Here is a 12,427-nt window from a genome sequence, read left to right on the forward strand (position 1 = left end):
TCAATATGGCTTTTCCCCTGTGGAGGATTCTAATGTCTCACAAATACGATATGAATTTTCATTCTGCAGTGTGTGATTCCGGACCACAAACTGAAGTTGAACTAGGTAAAAATGTTAAAAAATGTACCATTGAGTGGATCAGGCTGAACAGAGGCCAGCTTCTTGGTTTCTGGAAAACTTGCATATTGTTATTTAATGGATGTTTCATCATCTGAGCCAACCGTAGCGGAGTATCGACAAGAGGGGCCGTTGGCTCTTTTTCAGGTTGCAGTTTATTGAGTTCCGTCTGTTGTGCTCACAGTGTAATGGTTGCCACCGATGCTGGAAGAGGCGAATTCTAAAACTGGCTTATGTGATAGCCAGTGTGCACTTTTAGGGCTTTTGCTTTTTCCTGTTAGAAGTTGATCTGGGAGAGAGAAGACAGTGCCAGCAGTTGGGGTGATCGTCATCTACCAAGAGATTCCTCTACTCGGTGTCTCATTTTCCTTGTCACTCATTCCTCCCGCCCCAGAATTCAGACTCCTTTTTAAAACACTGCAGGTAGGCTGGGCACGGTGGCTCACGCCTGTAATCCTAGCCCTCTGGGAGGCCGAGGCCCGTGGATCGCTCGAGGTCAGGAGTTTGAGACCAGCCTGAGCGAGACCCTGTCTCTACTAAAAATAGAAAGAAATTATCTGGCCAACTAAAAATATATATAGAAAAAAATTAGCCGGGCATGGTGGCGCATGCCTGTAGTCCCAGCTACTCGGGAGGCTGAGGCAGGAGGATCGCTTAAGCCCAGGAGTCTGAGGTTGCTGTGAGCTAGGCTGACGCCATGGCACTCACTCTAGCCCGGGCAACAAAGTGAGACTGTCTCAAAAAAAATAAAATAAAATAAAAAATAAAATACTGCAGGTAAATTTTATATCTTAGAATTTTAAATGACTACATTTTAAGAAATATAAGTCCTTCTGTATATGGCCTGATGTAACATTCAAGTTGAAAACAATCAACCTGTGACATTAAAAAAATTATTTATAAAAGCAGAAAGTTATTCTTGACAAAAATATGAAATGTGATGTAAGTTGGGTAAAAACAGAAGTTCTAAACACCTAAGACCTCGATTCATGTGACTAGACAACAGTAATACTCCCCTCACACTAATCTGCTCATTGCATTTTCAACAAAGTCCTATTAGTCCAAATTTGCTTTTCAGAAATATGATCAAGCTGATGTTTTCACAACTATCAAATCCTAGAAAGTTTTTTTTATCCTAGAAAGTTTTAAATTTCCTTCTTTCTCTATATCTTTTCTCGGGTCTACTTTATTTTCAAGGACCTAGGAACAAGTTGGTGAATCTCCCAAGACTGCAAAGGTCATCACAAAAAATAAAACTTTAAAGTTTAGAGCAATGTTATGCTTTTGTCCAAAGTACTTATTTATTGTCCTTATGGGAAAATACATATAGAAAATTAAGAATTTGTTTGGTAAGGTCAGTGTACTTCCCCCTCTGGGTCTCAGAAATTATTTATGTATTAATTGTAACCAGTGAAATTTAAATACAGAAAATGTTTTATAATAGAAATAGACTTTTCTATGGCTATAAACCTCATATCATCCTCCATTTGTATTTCATATTGATGTGGAGGAGAATTCTGCATCAGTCAGGACATTTTGGGCCTGTTTTGGGCAGTATTTACTCAACTATTAATATTTTAAAATTTTTTTAAATTTTAAAATTGTTTTTTGATTTACTATTTATGGGAAGTAGTAAATAGGAAAAGAATGTGGCTTTTTATGGTAGTATTTGAGGATTAAAACCTTAGTAAACTTTTGTAGTATCTCATGACTATCTGAAACTTTGTTTTTGAAATCATCTTATTAATTTTCCAGGTATGACATGACTACTACAATAATTTATTCATATTGAAATCTAGTAGAACTATAAAGGATCTAGGTGATTATTTAAAAGACATTGATATCTTTGCTAAGTGCTGTGGGAAACCATAGAGATTTGCAAGCAGGTATATTTGAGTCTCTGTGCGTGTATGGGCTGTGTGTGTCCATGATATAATTGTGTTCGTATTTTGCAAAGGTCAGTCTGCCTCCATTGTGACTAGTAGGATGGAGGGAACAGGTGTGGATGATGGGAGATAGTGAAGTAGCTCACATGAAAGAAATGGTGGATGAAAAATATGTGGATATATTAGAGACATAAATTCCAAAATTATTTCAATAGTCTTTGAGCAAAAGCTATAAAATGCCGACTTAGAAAATAAAAGTGTTTTATTCCATGTCTTCAGTGGTCCCTTGATGGTCTGTCCTTTTGCATATTTTGTCCAAGAGCTCCAGCAGTCAGATGTGTATAACACCTACAACCCGGTTTACACAGTGCTGTGCCTCCAGTGTCATAAGGACATAGAATATTTATTGATTTTGAATAGCATTCTATTCAATGGTCATGCTTTGTGAGGCTGGTGCAAACTTGGGATTGAATGGTCGGAGGAGAAAGTTTAGGAATTGTGTTCTTAGGATCTTACTCATTTCTTGAACAGCGTATCTAGTATAGGGAGCACTGATTCAGGGGTCCCAGGAGACCTTAGGTTCTAATCTCTGTTCTTTACTAGCTGTTGATCTTGGACAAAGTGCCTAACTTCCCCTGTAAGTTGATTTGAGTAGTAAATTCCTTGCAGGGTTATTGTAGGTAAAAGCAGAATGTATGTAGATGATCCAGAAGGATGCTGTGGCTTCTCCTAAATTGTATCTTTGGTATTCTTTGGAACAGCACTTGGGCTTGCAGGATACAGACAGTGTTAAATGCAAGTTAATATTTCTATTTTATATTTTGCCTGAAACCCAAATAAAGATGAATTTTTATAGTTACCATCAAGATGCTCAGAATAATAAGATCATTCGTGTTTCCCCAAGTGTGAAGGTTTCATGTCTGCCTTGCTCTATTAGTGAAGATAATTTTCTCCGTGGCTATTTTTGGATGTATTCAAAACAAGGCAGGTTTATATTAACTAATATAATTTCCTCCCTCTCTTGCATCAAGAAGTGAGCAGGAGTTAAATCTCTCCAGGCAAAGAGTTTTCATATATCCAATGCGCATCTGCAAAGTTTAACAATATCCACTAGCACACAGGGAATCCTCCTCCCAAAGACCCTGGGCAAAGTTCTGCCTACAGTCAGCCTCTCTTAGAGCCAGAACTGAGTGTTATTCTCTCAGTGGCACCCGTTTCATCCTGCCCAAGCTGACAGTGGGGCATGTGTAATAAACTGAACTGGGAATTAGAGGAAATGAAATAAAACTACAGTTCTACTACATACTTGCTGTGGGAACTTGGCTATGTCACCTAACTCACCGAGCTTCTATTGCCACCTCTAAAATGGGGACAATATATTACTTATCTCGCAAGATTGCTATGAAAATTAAATAAAGACACATGTGAAAACACCTGGAAGAATGCCTGGCGTTGTAGGAGGCAGTTATGTCAACCCAAACTGACACAGAAGCGAAATTCATGGCCTTACGTAACTCCAAGTCTGAGTAGTAGAGACAGCTTCAGGCTTGGCTTAATTCCGTGCCCAAATGGCAACCCTAGGTTTCATTTGACAGTCTTGTTTCTTCTGGGATGGCTTCATTATAGTTCCCTAGGGGGACTTTCAGGAGGCTTGGGATCTTCCGACACCATCCTCCAATAGAAGAGAGATAAATTCCTACTATGTGTTGACCATCGTATTCACTGCGTGTCAGGTGCCGTCCTGAGCACTTAACACGAAGCCCACAGGGTACATGCACAGTGGGGACTGGCTCTCCCAGGGCACGAGGGGGTACTGTTGCCATGAGAAGGGGAACAGATGTGAGGTTTTTAAAAACTACTATGTCCACTATAGCATTTAATAATTGCTCACAGCAAATAGAGTCAAGAGCTATCTGACTGCGACTACAGCATTATCACTCACGACGGTGCTGATCTCCAGAACAGTGGTTCTCAACCAGGGGTCATTTTGCTCCCAGGGCACATTTGATAATGTCCGGAGACATTTTTGGTTGTCACAACTTGGGCAGGGGGTGCTACTGGCATCTAGTGTGTAGAGGGGCCAGAGATGCTGCGAAACGCCCTACATTGCACAGAACAGTCCCTCACAACAAATTATCAGGTCCAATTATCTGGTTGAGAAACCCTGCTCTAGCAAGTGTATCAGCCGTTGAAAATAATCGCTAAGAGTTTTTGAGCCCTTACTATACGAAAGTCACAGTGCTAAGCATTTTATATGCACTATCTAATTCAAGCCACTTGGGCAAAGGCATGAGGTCCAAAGTCATGAGGCCAGTAAATTCAGGACTCACACTCAGATCTTTGACTTCTGTAGATTTCTAAGAAGGTTTACCTTCTACTGGAGATTAGCCTAGTTCTTAATTAACTTCTGCAGCACTAATGAAGACAAAGCATACGTACATAACCAAAGCTCGCTAAAACTATCTTGCATGATTTTGCCAGAATATTGCCCCTTTCCATGGAATCCGTCTCAATATGGGGAAGGCATCCATCAATAAGCCACAGTCTTGCAAAGATATTGGTAATTTGGTAATTTGAATGTGCCTCCTGAGCTGTGCCCTAGTGAATATGTGTTCTTATTTTGATTTTAATTTTAGAACCCCCTATTTGTTATTTCAATTTAGAGTGTAGGCACATACAGCCAGGATTGTTCATCTCTCCTGGGGGCGCTATGAGGATCATAGGTCCTCAGGGCTTCTACACACTGTTTTCACCCTTCTCCCTCCATATAAGGCAATCTGACCATATCTCTATTTTTTTTTTTTTTTTTTTGCGGAAATTCAGAGTTGAAATATAAAATTTTTAATAAGGCACATCGCACAATTAATTGACCCTGGAGATAACGAACAGTTAGTTTATTTGGGGGACAGAGGTACACATTGCTTATTTTGCTTGAGGTTTTTCTAGTCTTCTGTTTGTTACTTTCCACTCCAAAGCCCTGAAACCTCACTGATGTGAATCTGACTGCAGGGGCTCTGATTTTTTTATGGGATGATCCAATTGACATGAAGTTCCAACTGCAGCAACGTCCCCCATGGAACCATGTGGAAATGTTATTGTTTAAAGAAAGGTGGCAGGTGTCCAGGGAGTTTCCCCGTTAATTTTACAGCTGGCTGCTGAGTTAGCAGGCTTCAATGACAGACTCCGCCATGCCTCCCCAATGATTTAAATTAATACCCTGGGTTTTGCACCTGCAGGAGTGAGAGGAGCTCAGGTGACATTTGGCAGAACGTACTAAATAATTACTGCACATGAATGCCTTTCTTTATCACCCAGAGAGAGACTCTCTCATTCTTTTGACACTGTTTTAAGGGAAATTTTTAGGTATGACAAAAATATGTGAAAATCTAAATTGCATATACAGATACTTTTCCTTCAATGGAGTGCACAAGTTTGTGAAAAGGATTTTTTTTCTTTTTTTGTCCAGAAAGGCGTCTGAACAGTTTTGGAAAATAAATAATTTGTTTCTTGCATATTTCACCCTAAAAACAGTCTGATTGGTGAAATAATTTTCACTGGAGAATAAAATTGTTTTCTCCTTTAATTGGTGAGTTTACAGATAAAATGACAATTGTTCTGATATCTTTTGAATAGTCTCTATTTGTCTATTTGCATGTCTGAAATCTTTGACTATTCTGTCTCCTTGATTCTAAGCTTACTCAGTAATCCCTAATTTCTGAATTGTTTTATAGAGCATATACTCATTCTTATTAAAGAACTGAAAGCAAATGAACAATACAGTGTACTCAGTTCTCCCTACTACGTTGAACAGAGTGATTCAAATACAAATGCACTGAATCTCACACACAGGCTCAATCAGGAGAATGGAAATTCTCTTCTTTTGCAAGAAAACAGAAACTACAATTATGTCATCTATTTGACCACTTGTTCTTCGTTAGCATTTATCTAAAAAGAATGTTAATTATAAAAGTAAGGTATACTTATTATAAATGTTCCAGTAGTAGAGGCATGTATGAAATCAGAAGAGAAAGTTCCCTTTTCTACTCCACAGAGTAACTTTTTTAACAATCCTCTTAACAGATGTTTCATTATTGCATGCCGTGCTCAGTTGAGGGTGTGACGACAAACAAGACAAGGCCACCACTGTAAGAAGCTTAGCTAAGTCCTATCCACCTCTGGGCGTCTGTGAATTTAGCACGTGTAATCCCTAAAAGTAAGAATGACTTTCTCCTGGCCTTCAAGGCAAAATTAGGCACTTATCAATATACCTTGTCTTGGGGACACCTTGATGTAGGTGATGGCCCCCTGGTGTATGTGATCGCTTTATATGTGATGATAGCTCAGAATTCTAGAAAGGACCAGTACAAATGAATTGTTGTTTCCTTCATCACATATTCCCCTAGTACCCTAAGTGTCTGGTTTGGTTCCAAGCACTGCAGATGTAGCAGTGAATATAGCAGACACGTGTCTGTGCTCTTACGAAACGTGTTCAATACAGGAGAAGGGTCACAGATGGTGGCAAACATTTTACAAAGTAAATAGATGTTAAATTGAGTCCCACGGTGAAAAATAAAGTTGGAAAAGACAATAGAGAGTGCAAAAGAAGGGGTGCAGTTTTAAAGAGGGTGAGCAGGAGCCAGGCATCCTTCTTCATCAGCTTTGTCATTTCAAAGGGTTAAAATAGCAGCCACAACAACAAATTGTAATTAAATGCTCACCTGATGCCAGATTGTTTCCTAAATGCAAAACACAGTCTCCCACCACGCTGTGAGGCTTGGGTGATCTTATTACTCACATTTGAAAAATGAAGTCACCGAAACTTCGAGAAGTCACGAACTTGCCCAACGTCACGATTCTACCACGTGTGAGAGCTGGGATTGAGAGACTTCCTGTCTCCCATGCCTCCCTCCCACAGCCACCTAGAGCAGGGCTGGAGGAATTGCACCTGTGTTTCCCAAAATGTGGGATGATTTTAGGCAACGGAGGCATAACAGTAAAGAAATGTGAGACTCACAGTAATAAAGCCATTTTCTTTTCAAGTTACTTTTTCATCTTTTGGATTAACTTATAGAGAAACATTTCAGTTGGGTGCTGGCATGTCATACTCACATCTCGGACACTTTCTGATTTACCTGTGTTGCTAAGAAACAACAGCTCAGATCTCTGACAGCAAGAGGACATAGTTTAATAACAATGTTTTGTTTCATTGCATTTATTTTTATGTCAACTTTCAGCTTGTGGATTATGATATTGATTTGATGATTCCATGTACAAAAATACATTTGCCTAAGCAAAAAAAAAAAAAAAAAAAAAGAGTTGATTGAAAAAGGATTACATAGGTGAGACAAAGATTTGACCACCATAATGAAACTTGTATGTGAGTGATGATGTTCACTGGAGCTGCCCAGAGCTCAGAAGTCCGAGCAGCACAGTGGTCTACGACGTGGTATCTTACACTGATTCCTGGTTCTCGCTGTACCGGTCACAACAAGGGCCATAGAAACAATGGCAGTAGCACATGGACTGGGTCGCCCTGCTCTGCAGGCAGCACACACATGGGGCACTAGGAGAGTGGGCTGCTGCCTTGACCTAAGCTGAGGTCAACCAGGCAGTGACGCCAATCATTGGAACAGGAAGGACAACAAGGATACACGACTGCACAATGTCCTTGTCACCCCAGTTTGTGGTGAAGCAACAGTTCCCCTGAACTCAGATGCTGCCTTGTAGATGCAGCGTCTTACCATATGCGCATTACTCAGATTTTCCCTCATCTTCTCAGTTTGGGTCTATTTCAGTGGTTCTCACCTCCCAAGGGACATCTATCAATGTGTGGAGCTATTTTTGGTTATCACAATTGGGGGGTGCTACTTATGTCACCGGCCAACTGGGTCGCATTGCCCGCTGCACAGAGAAGAGCCAATACACTGAGACGGTCGGGTTGCAATGGAGAGTTTAATTCCGCAGAGCGCTAAGCCGGGAGATGGGAGGAATTTCTCAAATTGGCCTCCCTGAGAATTTGGGAGACAGGGTTTTTAAGGATAGTTTGGTGGGCAAAGGATTAGGCAATTGGGTTACTAATTGGCTAGGTTTGGGGCAAAATTATAGGGGTGTAAAAATCATCTTTCTCATATTGCTTCAGTTCGTGGGGTCACAGTTCCAGCTGAGTCCGTTTCTTGGTCTGGGCAGCTGGTCTGGGTGGGTCAGCGACCCACTGGAATGCAGGGCCTGGAAGATATCTCAGAAGCTGTCTTTGGGTTTCAAAAGGGTGATGTTATCTACAGAGAGAGTTAGGAATCTTTATGACCACCAGCTATGTGACTCCAGAGTAGCAATTATGGATGGCAACTAATTATTATCATTATTTTTAGCTAGGTCTGGTCCTTTGCAGAGTTTTGGGGCCCTTTACCCTAGTTCTCACCTTGCACCCTTTATTGGTTTGTGTAAGGGGCAATTTCACTGACGTTTAGTGAGTAAAGACCAGGGATGCTGCTAAACGCTCTGCAATGCCTGGGGCAGCCCCACAACAAAGAATGAAGCGGCCACTGTCAACAGAGCTGGTGTCAGTGGGGCTGACATCAACGGTCAGCCCCTAACAAACCCCTCACAGATAATTTCCTCAAGGTGGAGCTACTTGTGGTTCAGCCTCCCATGTGGTTAAGCCTCCTGGTTTGCTCATTTCATGTCTGTGCATAGTGCTGCTGGCAGCGTTATAGCCCTGGGAGTGGGGGCAGGAGGATTTTACTCCATTTGTTCCGATTATAATTTTAGCTTGCCTCACTTTCATAGGCAAAGGAATGTAAACGTTCTGCAGGGTTTTTTTCCTCTTAATTCTGTGTCCTTCTCTGCCAGGTGCTTCTGATCTGTTTCTCTCAGGTTTTTGGCTTCCAGAGTTTCTTTGTAGCAATGCTGACACACACCCCTCTGTTCGGCTATACATTTCCTTTCTTCATTGCCCCTCTGAGCAATATGGCGCATGCAACCGTTATGTTATTCAAGGGCCCTTTCACAAAACATGCAGATCTCGTCTCCCCATACAAATTCCAGGCTCTTCAAAGAGAAAGCCTGTGTCTGTGCCTCCTTTACATCCTTCCCAGCTGTCATGCTTTGTCTCATGTAGGTGTGACACGTGCCTTATTCTTTCAATTATAATACGTAATTACAAATGTAAAATTCAGCATTGGTTTAATGACCACTTTGGAAGGGGAGGAGAGAAGGAAAAAACTATGTGAAATTTACATGTTGAGTATGAGATGCATCCTGTTTTTAGCCACGGCTAAGTATTCTAAACACACACATACGTAGGCATACACAGACATGCACAAAATACATCTTGGCAATAAGGAAATGTGAAACTCACTAGCTTGCTTATTTCATAAATTTACTTATTAATAATACTGTCTACCATGAAATAATTTATTTTAGTTTTCATAATTTCAATCCTGTTGATATTTTTCTAATGAAATATGTTGGTGAGAAATGTCATTGGCACAGGGAGAGAACAGAGCTTCCGAAGTTGGGCATCAGCGTTATGAGAACCATAGTGTGTGGGTGGCCTCTGTTCACAGGAGTGAAGATCACATCACATTCAAGCTCTGTTCACTGGGCTCCAGTCCCTCTCCGACATGTTGGATCCACTCACCTGTGTCCCACCTGAAGGCTTGATTTGCGCTGCTCTTTCTGTCAGCTCTGTTCTTCCTGCCTTCTCTTTCCAACCCCTTCCTTCCCACAAGGGTGACTCAATGAATTCTCACTTTCAGTAAAACTTGCTGGAAGCCTGGGTCAGGTTCCCAGCTATGCCTTTCCTAGCACAGCCTACAATGTCACGATCCATTCTGCAGTTATTTCTTGAGCACCGAATATGAGCCAAGCCATATTCTAGGCATGAGTGAGTGGCAAAGCTGTGAATAAATTGGAAAAAAATCCCTTTCTATGTGAGCTGACATCCCAGTGGAATAATGGAAGCTCCCTTTACTTGAAGATGTCGTTGTGCACTCTACATATCACATGTAATACTTGCAGTAGATCTAGGTGAGAGTTATTGTCATATTTGTTTACAAATGCAAATGCAGATTTAGAAAGGTTAAATGACTTGGATTAGGTCACAAAGCTGGTGAGGGAAAATCCCAGCCAGATGATCCCAGGTCAAGCTCCTGCCTCTTCTTACCTTGCCTGGACATACTCAGGATGTGGAAGAATCAGTGAGTTCCCTGATATTTTCTGACCTGTTGGTTTCTTTGGGTTCTTTACTAATGGAATAATCCATGGTTTAGAGTGACAGGCATATCATTTAGGCAAAGTAATTATTGGGAAACTCAAAACTATAACCACATTCTGTATGGCTACAGTATTCTTACATCTGAATCCTTATCCTCACAGAGGGCGTTAAAAAGGCTGATCTTAAACTCACCATTTTACTTTCTCCGGGTTTCCAACCCACTGGTTTCTGTTAGTGTATAGAGTATTGGGTCATTTGGGACCACTTTGGATGCTGGAAAATTGTCCAGGGTAAAAGTCAATGGATAAAGTGAAAGAAGGACTTGAAACTATAAAAAGTCAAAACACATGGGTTTGTTATTCTCCTAAAGGGTGAACCCATTAGAACATCTTTGTTCTGTGTTGCGTTTTCTCTGGAGATGATAAGCAGTCATTGCTGTATTAGGTTATGTAAGACCATTAGCCTGTTTGTTATGCTTTTCTTTTCACTTTGTTTTTTATCCCCCTATTTTCTTCTTATTGCCTTAGGGAGTTAGCCCATTATATTATTTTGAGAAAGGCCTGTAGTAACATTTTAGAGAGTTGTAAAGCTGCTTATGAAACAGTTCCAGACAAATCAATTTGGGGGGCGGGGGCAGGCATGTATAAGAGAAAAGAACTTGTGGGTAGAGTTTAGAAGAGGCTACATGGAAGAGCATATGAAGGTCAATTTTTGGTCATTGGCAACCTGCTGGGTCATGTTGTCCTGCTGGAGAACTTTGAGCTGTGCCTTTGAGCACTACCTAAAGTTCTTCAGGTTGTTCATACTCTGAGCAGTGTGAACACATGTCTCAATAATTCAAACCAAAGGCCTAATTTCTGTTCTACTTAGAGTTTTTTAATGCATTTTGTCTCTTTAATGCATGCTGGTGACATCTTGGCCAGATCTGGTTGATCAAGGCATTTTGGCTCTCACAGCTTAAAAAAAATGGAGCAAGTTGCTAACTCTTAAAATTCAGGTGACTTCACATAAAAATAAAGATTTCTGGCTTCTCTTAAACAACCAGAAGCTGTGGCTACGTTGGACTCTCATTCCTCCATTCCCCCATGTAAATATCTGATTAGGGATGACTGTTATCATGGCTACTATACTTTTTTTTTTTTTTAATTTCAGGATATTATGGGGTAAACATGTTTTAGTTACATGAATTGCTTTTGTACAGTTTCATTCCAACTTATAAGGGTGTCCATCACCTAGATAGTGTGCATTGTGCCCATTCAGTGTGAATTCACCCATCCCTTCCCCGCTCCACCTGCTATGATTTCCATTGAATTTTACTACTGTATGTGCACTTGAGTGTTGATCTATAAGTTTCAATTTGGTAGTGAGTACATACAGTTTTTGTTTTTCCATTCTTGTGATACTTCACTTAAAAGGATGGTCTACAGTTCCATCCAGGTTTTTACAAAAGGTATTAGTTCACCATTTTTTATGGCTGAGTAATACTCCATGGTATACATATACCACATTTTATTGATCCACTAATGTATTGATGGGCACTTGGGTTGTTTCCACATCTTTGCGATTGTGAATTGTGCTGCTATAAACATTTGAGTGCAAGTATCTTTTTGATAAAATGACTTCTTTTCCTTTGCGAAGACACCCAGTAGTGGGATTGCATGGCTACTGTTCTTAAAAAGGACCTGTGATCTCTGCTAGCCACATTCCCTCCACTCTAGGTTGTAGTGGGTTTGAGAAACTTTTTCAATTCACTTTCTCTGTTTGACCACTAATGACATTTAAGGTTGTGACCCTTGGTCCTTTCTGTTCGTGGTAAGCATGTGTGTGTGTGTGTGTGTGTGTGTGTGTGTGTGTGACAGTGTGTGTTTCAGACCATCATGTGAAGTCCAGGGAGGTCTGTATACATTAAAGAAGAATACCTGATACTATAATTGTTTTGACCTCATTTGTTTTTTATCACAATATTTATTTAGAGACTTAAATGTCATTAAAGGAAGGATGTCGACTCATTATGTTTGTCAACAGTGGACATTGGATAAAAGAGTGATTTTCAAAAAGTAGATCTTGCCAATTAATGAGTCATAATAAAGATTAAGAATTCCACCACCAGTATTAAAAAATAAGATAGACTAGAAAATATCGTCATGTTATAGATTGATGGTAGATTGATAAATAGATAAACTGGGTTATAATCTAAACTATGTTTCTT

The 12,427-nt window shown here is 40.3% G+C and overlaps 1 protein-coding gene across 2 annotated transcripts in view; it reads left to right on the forward strand.

Moving 5' to 3' along the window:
* Positions 1 to 12,427, forward strand: part of DOK5 (docking protein 5) — a 138,232-nt gene that overhangs the window by 92,605 nt on the left and 33,200 nt on the right. The gene's annotated exons all lie outside the window — the stretch shown is intronic.

Source organism: Lemur catta, chromosome 17, assembly GCF_020740605.2.
Source record: "Lemur catta isolate mLemCat1 chromosome 17, mLemCat1.pri, whole genome shotgun sequence".
NCBI classification, from domain to species: domain Eukaryota; kingdom Metazoa; phylum Chordata; class Mammalia; order Primates; family Lemuridae; genus Lemur; species Lemur catta.